Here is a 9,208-nt window from a genome sequence, read left to right on the forward strand (position 1 = left end):
ATGAGCAGCTCAGATTTAAATGATATCGCACACCATTTTTGCTCGAGGAAGTTGGCAGCAGATTATTGCGAAAGGGAGAGCTTTTTTGTTAATTTTCAAATATTTTATGCCACACATGCAAATATGTCAGTAATACACAAGAAAAGTGACAACAGCTATGAAAATCCAAACATATTTGGCTCATTTTACCAGAAGAAAAATGTACAGCCCTATCTGTGAAATGAAAGTAGATAAACAATAGTAAACACATTTCACACAGTGAAAGTGTATTTCCTGTGCTGTGTGTGGGAAGTTTTGTCTTTTCATCTCTGCGTAATGAAATACTAAAAACTATTAACAAAGTTATGACAATGTCAGCAGTTAGTGAATAGATAGTGCCTTTGATTGAAATTAAATCATTATTAGATCAATGCACATGCTCTGCTCAAGGTTTGTTCCAGTGAAACTCATGTATGTTGTGAAAAAAGTAAGTGTGTGGTAATTGAAATTAGGTTTCCTTTTTCACTCCCCCCCGGGTGACATGACAATGATGATGTGTCTGTATAGTCTTCCTACTCTCACTAACTGCAAACTTTCATGCATTTTGACTGTGTAAAAACAAATTGGCCCTGCATGTGTTGTTGAGGAATTCCCCTCCATCAACATCATTTTTCTAAAAACAGAAAAAAAAAGAAAAGAAAAGAAAAAAGGCTTGTGAGTTGGCTTATTTTGTGGACTCATACTGATAGTTTTTAGGGAGTTTTAGACTCTGTCATCTTGTTGTTTTTTTTTTTTTTATTTTACAGAAAGGCCATGCTCTGAGATGATGATAGATACATGGTACATGGTACTGGTGTGGAGGGCTGAGGTAAGGCAATAATTAAATCTCATTTTGTTACATTATAAATGAGATAAAATCAATCCATTAAATAATTGTCAAGCAATTGTCATGTCAAGCATCAGCTTGCTGGAGAGGTGGAGTAAAGATGTGAATGTGAACCTTTCATCCTCTTGCCCAATTCTGAGTCATCAGTTAACTTGAATGTTTTGCACAAAAACCTACAGGAACAGGTAGTTCAGATAAAAACTCCTCTCAGAGAGACCCAAGCAGGTTGAAGCTCAGACGTAAGAGTTGTAACACCTGAAAACAAGTGTTGTCCATTTATATGTTTATTAATTTGACTATAATCCTAACAGCAGTGTTTGTAACCTGAAAGTGAGGATGTGAAACCATTGCATCATTATTTCTGACCTAGTGCCCTGCTAAACCATTGAGAATACATGATGATGAATTTGTGTACTTGCAAAGTGAAAAAAATGACTTCAACTTTAAAACTATTTTTAGTTTTAGAGGGACTGTTGACATGGTGGGTAGAGTCATAAACAGCACTACTACAAGGCCTTTGTCAGTGATGCTGGTTTTGTTGTGGTCAGTGCTGTTCTCCCCCATTTACTGCCACTCCTCAAATAAAAAAAAAACTGTTTTTATTTTTAAAGCACCCCAAAGAGCAGGAAAGGTGGACATTTTAGAGATTTATCATAAGTGAAAACCAAACTTTTTTATAGTATAAGGTGTGCAAAACTTATATTGGTGAGGATGACTGGACTTCCTGGGGAATTCCTGGAACCAGAGTTGAATCTGGGAAATAAGGGGTGCTGATCAAAACTGACAGACTGACCTAGAGCACAAGGTACCTTCAGATTACAAAAGAACTGACCTTGTAATAGAGAAGGTTAAGGTTGGCCTAGATGTTATCGTAGTATGCAACAACCTCATGAAGAGTGAAGTGAAGAGCCAGAGGATGAATTTTGCAGTCAGTGGACAGAGTTGAAAACAGGATGGAAGGCAGCCATGTAGGTCGATCAGGAGGAAACTGTAGTTTCACCCAGCAAGACATAAACACAGAACGAGACAGACAATATAGACAACACAAAGGATGGATGGAATAACTGGAGAAAAACAAGGGATGGGGAATAGACCCTATTCATTTGCATTTGACTGAGCCACTTCCATGCATTCTTAAATGTGGCCTTTGGTCATATTTTCTCCATTTCCACCATTTCTCTTTCATTTTATTTCGCATCACACCCTGACAAGTGAAAAAGTGTGGGCTTTTTTCTTTCCTGTTTCTGCCTGCAGGGAGATGAGAAAGTGTTAGCTAATATAAGCAGAAACACTATTTCTGTTTGCATCGTGTCTATATATTGAAATATTAAAAGTTTCTATATTAAAAGTTAAAGATTAGAAATACGTTCGTTTTCTTGGTGAGGGTCATAAGTTCTATTTTGCTGACGTCTGTACAATAACTTGTGCTAACAGCCAGTTAGCTTAGCAGACGAGACAAAATGTGGTATTTAATGAACTTGTGAAGCTGGTGAGTTGGTTTTGTTAGAGAGACTCAGCAGTTAACCCCAGTGTCTCAGCTAACCCAATGTTAGTGAGCGCAGCGTCACGTTCACGCTGTCGTTTATGGGAGTGGTATTGATCTTCTTTCTTCATTCTCACCAAGAATGCAAATAAGCATAGTTCCTAAAATGTCAAAATGTTCCTGTACACCATTGGCTCTTGCTGGCTTCAGTAGAAATGGAGATTCAGCAGTATGTATGTTCCACCCTAACTTATGTCAACACCTCCTGGTAGCAGACAGGCAGGGGATGTGAGGAAGTGTGTTCAAGGGTCTGACATTATTTGCATTCTGACAACTTCCTCAGTTGAAACTCTTTTTCCGACGTTAATAAAAAGCTATTATGCTCTTCACCCCCCCCCCCCCCCCCCCCCAAGTACCCATAGTGGGGCCGGAGATTAGCAATTATGAGAGCTAAAAAGTAAAAATGGAACAAGCAGCCCACATGAGTCAGCAATGAAGGTCACCACAGGAACAAATATTTTTTTAAAAAACCCCGTGGACTGCATGGGCAGAATCTGAATTTGCTTTTATAATCAGTCACACTTGAAAAGGGAAAGGACAGGGTCTGAAATGAGTTTGCACACTCCCTCCTCCTGCCAATCTTCCCATAAGCAGCTAAGAGCTAAGACAACTAGGAAAAAGATGAGTCACTCAGCTGTAGGTATGAAGCCACAACCGCAGACTAGTTTTTCCCATTAATGAAGCTGGAAGAGCAGAAGTTTGTTACTGGATGGAAAGTTCTTCTGTTAGTTTGTGGTTCCCATGCTTGCAGAAACAAGTTATCTTACCATTGCCTTCAAATTATTTTTAGGAAAGGAGAGGCGTATCCTCCTATGTCTCCTCAGCAGAAAACAAGGATTGGGAAATTGAAAAAAAAAAAAAAAAATTATAACATTGTTTATGCAAAGCATTCTTTTCATGCACATGAATGGTGAAGTCATGATTGCTCAGAACAAAAGCCTTTTATCGAGGGTTCATTTGTTCAGCATGGAAAATTACAGCGGCAGAAATGAAACCCATGGAAAATATTTGCTGTTATTAATATCCCCGTGCACATGACTCATTAATGCCTCCTTTTACCTACTTAGAGTATATAAATATTTGGATGCAGTTAAATTTTTGTACTTTTATTACATTGACAAGCTACTTAGCACCACCTTATTTTTGCAACCTCTTAAGCTTTCAGACTTGGAGCAGAGTGACCAGGTCATCAAAGTCACTGCTAAAGACCCACCTCTTCTCATTTCAAGCCATTTCATTTATGCTTCTCGTTTATGTGGATCTTTAGTGTCTGTTTGTATTGGTGTTATTTGTGTACATTCGAAAGGTGGTTTTCATTTCTGTGTAAGTGGTTTCTGCAGCACTTTGGTCAACGTTGGTTGTTTTAAAATACACTTCATACAGAAATTTTACTTTGATGTCTGCAACCACTCAGCAATTTGGAAAAGTCAAACACCAACAGAAAGCCATTAAAGGCGGTGGAATTTCCCCCCAGGGAACGAGAATCCCACAGATCCGAAACCCCTGTCATTATCTTTAAAAATTAAAAAAATTTAAATGAGGACAAATATAACTATAGATTAGTATTAGTATGCAAGACATAGGAAGTCATGACATACAGGATCGTATATAATTTGGACATCATAGCACTTCCCCATGCATGATGAATAAATCCTACATGATTTGAGACTCGTTGTTTCCACCTACAACAACAATTATCGATCAGTGGACAACCAGCTAGCTTTATAAAGTTCAAACAGTTAGACAGTCTTCTTACACGTTAAAATACATCATGTCACGCCCTATACATGTTGATATTCTCAAAACAGTTGGATTCAAAAAGTTATTTAAGTGCCCTGCCACATGTGATAGTCTTCCTTTGTAACACCAGAGGGCAGTGTAAGAACAGAGAAAAAAACCTGAACACTACACACACCAACAAAAATACTTGTGGTGTTGGATATCTTAATAGGAATCAGTGACAAGACAATGACTCCTCGTGGTAGCACTGGCATCTGCTACAAAACTCCTTGTATTTTTTGTTCCTTTATTGTGAAAAATCTGGAAAACGTCCTAAAATAAATCTCGATTTCGTTTAACTTGCATAGAAGCAAATATTCTGTGATCAACAGAAAAATGTGAAACTGTTAAAGTTACTGAAATCAAAGTTGAAACCTACCATGTGTAATATATAGTAAATTATACAGTTTAATGCCACTTAATTTATATTTAATGCCACTCACAGTATTTTGTCTACATCCAGCTCTCTGGGCAGCAAACTGGGGCTGAAGTGAGCATTACAGAAATGTATGTTTATGATTTCAGAGGAGAAATTAAATATACAGCTCTTAGGCCTCAAACACCACATATCCATACGATCCAGTGACACACACACATAATAGGCTGTAGAGAGCTCCACTAAAGGGTTTACTGCCCAGAGTGCCCTCAGACCATCAGAAACCAGAGCCCAGCGCCCCATGGCTAACGCATGTTTGCTCTGACAGCCTCCACCATTGATAAATAACAGCAGCTCTTCTTAAGCCTGCTGGTGTAGTCGCTTTCAGCTGCAGCTCTCCAATGCGTCTCCACAGCCAAGATTGAATCTTCCCCATTCATTAGACTAAGTGGATGAGGCCCTCTAATAGGGGCTCTCTTCCCCTCAATAATTGCCGTTGATTGGCGTAAATTAGACCCTAGTTGCCAGACGAGTGATTCTCAACGACGATAATCCGATTCCCAACTCAAACTAATAGGATTTTAACTCTGGCTTTGGCCTAATGTCCGTCTGCAAACCCTGGCTGTGGCCCTATGCCCCATCTAGCCGACGTCCTCTGGATCATATCTGGGCCAGGCCAAGCTGAAGCCGCAGTGGTGTATGGATCCGGCAGGGTGAGGGGGTCGGGTCATCGCTATCCTTCAACCCATGCTCTCAGTGACTCATCCTGTGCACGACATTCTTGGCATCAATTGGTCATTCATGCGTGTCACTTACATCATCAAGGGAACATGCGTGTGAATGAGACTAGCGTCTGGTGGAGAACAGAGCAGATGTAAAATGTCTTCAGTTGACGTGTAGCTGCAGTTTTGGCCCTGATGCTGAATGATAAGACCTTTGAGAGTTCTGATTTTTGAGAGACAGCCTGGACATAAATCAAACTTGGCAAACAGACATCTCAATCCCAGAAGCACATGTTATGTTCCAGAGGCAGCGATCTCCAGTGGCTGGATGCACAGTCGACATCAATGATGGAGAATACTTTGGCTCAACTCTGCGTCAGCATAATAAAAAGCTGCCTTATGTTACATTACCAGTAATAATGTTACTAAATGTTTGGGAAACAAGCTATTAAATATGTATATTTGCAAACCATTTTCATTTTTCCTACTTAGAGGCATACAGTGTGTGAACAGATTTATGAATTGCACCAGCCCAGTTATTGCTTCAATGAGAAATGGGAAATGTAAAATGTAGCACAACTTGCATATGACATTAAATACTGCATATTCAAGTCTTTTACCATTTAAGTGCAGACAAATGGAGCACCTGTTGTCCCTTTTTCAGTGCTTTGTGGTTTAATGTGATATGGGAATGAAAAGAATCACAAACACACCCCCCAGTCTCAGTATCCATCCTCAGTTACCAATCTGCCACCTTTCTATGGCGCCTTCCCAACAACGTGAAGAAGAGTGCACTGAATGTTCTTTTGTCATTCAGTTGATAAGGGGACGGTGCTACTACTAAGGCCCGAGGACTAATGAATCTCCACTCCATTACTGCTGAATCGGACAGATTGCTCTCCAGGAGAAATGAATTGAGTTTTTTGTATTTGTGAGATCATTCTCCCTCCATTAACTGCTCTTTATCCCGTCTCTTCATCACAGGCAAATCAGGTTAGGCAGCCATGATTAGCTGGGGTGGCCTCCCTTTTTAAAAGGTAATTGGGTTTGGCGGCTCAGCTGATAGTGCCATTAGGACCAATAAAGGCTGGGCTTGGCTCATCGAGTGAAACAGATTCTTCAGCAGCAGATGGCAGACGGAGGGAGAGGGCTCTGATGCATTGAGGCTGAAAACAAAGTTTGTGTAACCAAAGTAGTTTGGGGGGCATCCTCTCTATATCCTAGACCCCCCCAGCCCTCCCCATCCCCGCCGCCCAACCAAGCTTAATATTTTTGTCTTTTTGTGATGGCGACATTTTCAAACAGAGGCAGTAATGGTTTTTAATATGCCGAGCACTGATTAAAAACTGATATGGCCATTATTATGTGGTATTTTTATTTGGATAATTAATCATTCACACAGAAATGTCTTAATGGTGTACTCAGGGCCATGATGTCACCAAGCGCTGATGAAAGGTCGGGCTGATGCTCTCTGGGAAATCAGTGTTCCCTTCTCACCGATGTAGTGTAATGCCTTGTTGTTGCAAATAGGACTACGACAGAATTTTACATCTTCAAATCATCATCTTTCAAATCGAGGGTCAAGTGCGAACCTGTCGGATTGTAAAAAGATTTGCCCGTGGTCGACAAAGATCGAAAACGTTGAATGAGGATGCAGATTGCAACCAACAATTGATCCCCACCAACTGTATCACCTCCTGTCATCTGGAGTAAAGGAAAGGTGAACTTGCCAATTCCGAGAAGTCCTGCAAAGCCCCAGATAACCTTACCGCATCTGGGGCTTTGTCCTATAGGAAAAGGTGCATTAGTGGTGACAGGAGGGCCGGTGGGGAATGGTGCTGATGGGAGAATTAGACGGCTGGAGGTGAGCTTGTGGATTATGTAGCTGGCCATTGCTGTGACTGTCTCCATCTTATCTCCTCCACTGAGGGGGTCCGGTCCCCACCGCTCCTCTTATCTGCCGGCGAGACTTACTTTCTCCCCCTTTCCCTTCCCGGAATTGTCCCAGCGTGGTGAATTGTGGCAATGGCAGTGGGAAAGGTGACTCAGTAGCCTTTTTTTTTTGTGTGTGTTTTTTCCTTTTTCATGAACTCCAAAGTTCATGTAAAGAAGCTATCTTTTTGTTATCATCTTTAAATCATTTGTGGGATTTGATTTCAAGACATGGTACATTCATAATACAATCAAGTGGCTTTCTGCTGACCTTATCAACCTTGAGGATGGTTGTAATTTGCTGCAAAATGAAACAAACCCGGTCATCGAAAGGCCACTGCCTTTTTTGCTGTGGTGAATGTTTTGTCAGTAAGGTATTTTGACATGGGAGAAGAAGAAATTGGGTAAATATAAATAATATTGATGATCTCTTTTGCTTCCATAGGTCTTTTTCTGTTCGAGCACACACAGACGATTGGATCCCTTAAGCATAACCAGAGGGTTGCGGTAGATTTTCACCTGAGAGCTGCACATTTCCAGCCCTCCTAAATAAAACATTGTGTCGTCAGGCGCCGGTAAGTGTCCCTCAAAGAGCAGAGGGAGGAAGGGCGAGGGTAAAAAGCGTCCAGGTTAAGTTGTTTGAAAGGCCCCGGGTATTAAGAGGCATTTTACACTTAAGAAGTTGGTTTCGCTGGGTTTTCTGTTTCCCCTCTTATTGATTGATGCTCAACTATCAATGCATAATAGAAAAGCACTCAGAGCAAATGCAGGGTTATGGCCTTGGGAGGGAGTCAGCAGACGAGACTGCAGCACCCCCCCACTCCAATGCCATTATTGGCCCATAAAGGATCCCTCGGGAAGGCCACGGTGTTCAGATCAGCACACACCAAATACCCAATTAAAAAAGGCTTTAAATTCCCTCCTCTTTCCTGGACAAAAATCAATCTGAATTCAATCTATTCGGCTAGGATTCCGACAGAGCAGGTAATTGCCCATAATCGGTCAGCTAGGTGACAACAGCTTAAAGGGGAGACACTAATACAATCAGGTATTTGCTTTCAACGCCTGTCCTGGACCCGGGCCTTGGCTGTCGAAAAACAGGTAGAGTGCAGTTTATGTAGCCATCAGACAAAGGCGTATATAAAGTTACACAAGTCTTCTATTGTGGGGCGCTCGACAGCTGATAAAGAGATTCTGTAAAGTACTGGAGGGATGATACTTCCTAAATGACTCATCATAAAGCCGCAATAAATGTATTCAGCAATCATCTTCGAAAAAGGCCTGTCAAGGAACAGGAAATAAAATAGCGCTCATAAGAGGTTCACATTGTCAACACGCATTATTAGCATAACCTGCGCACAACAGTCACTGTCTTGTCAGGATTATTTCAAGGAAATTCTACGCTCCTGCATACTTAATGGTAGCATTAGATAAGTAGTATTTAATGGGGCTGTATTACTGTACATAAACCCACCCCACCCCACCTGGCTGGATGCTTTTCCATTGCCTAATGCATGTGCTCACATGCTGCCTTAATGTTTTTGCTCTCTAGCAGTTCTCTGGAAAAGGATTAGTCTTCTCCCAGACAAATGCTACCTTTTGTTTGTTAATTAAAACAGACAAGATCACAAGATCACAAGATCAAAGCCGCCGCTGCTGAACAGAAAATGAACCAAATTAGTTATTAAAAGTTTGTAGACATTTTCCTGACATATTGGATATGAAAGCAATTTTTCTTCAACCATTCATCTTCTATCGCTTATCCGTTTCCGGGGATGCTGGAGCCAATCTCAAAATGGGCGAGGGCGGGGTACACCCCGGACAGGTCGCCAGTCCATCGCAGGGCCAACACGCAGAGACAGACAGAGACCAACAACCACTCACACTCACACTCAGACCTACGGACGATTTAGAGTTGGCAGCTAACCTAAACGTGATGTCTATGGACGGTGGAAATGGGGAGAACATGCAAACTCTGGACAGAAAGGCCA

Source organism: Echeneis naucrates, chromosome 10 (assembly GCF_900963305.1).
Source record: "Echeneis naucrates chromosome 10, fEcheNa1.1, whole genome shotgun sequence".
Taxonomy (NCBI): Eukaryota; Metazoa; Chordata; class Actinopteri; order Carangiformes; family Echeneidae; genus Echeneis; species Echeneis naucrates.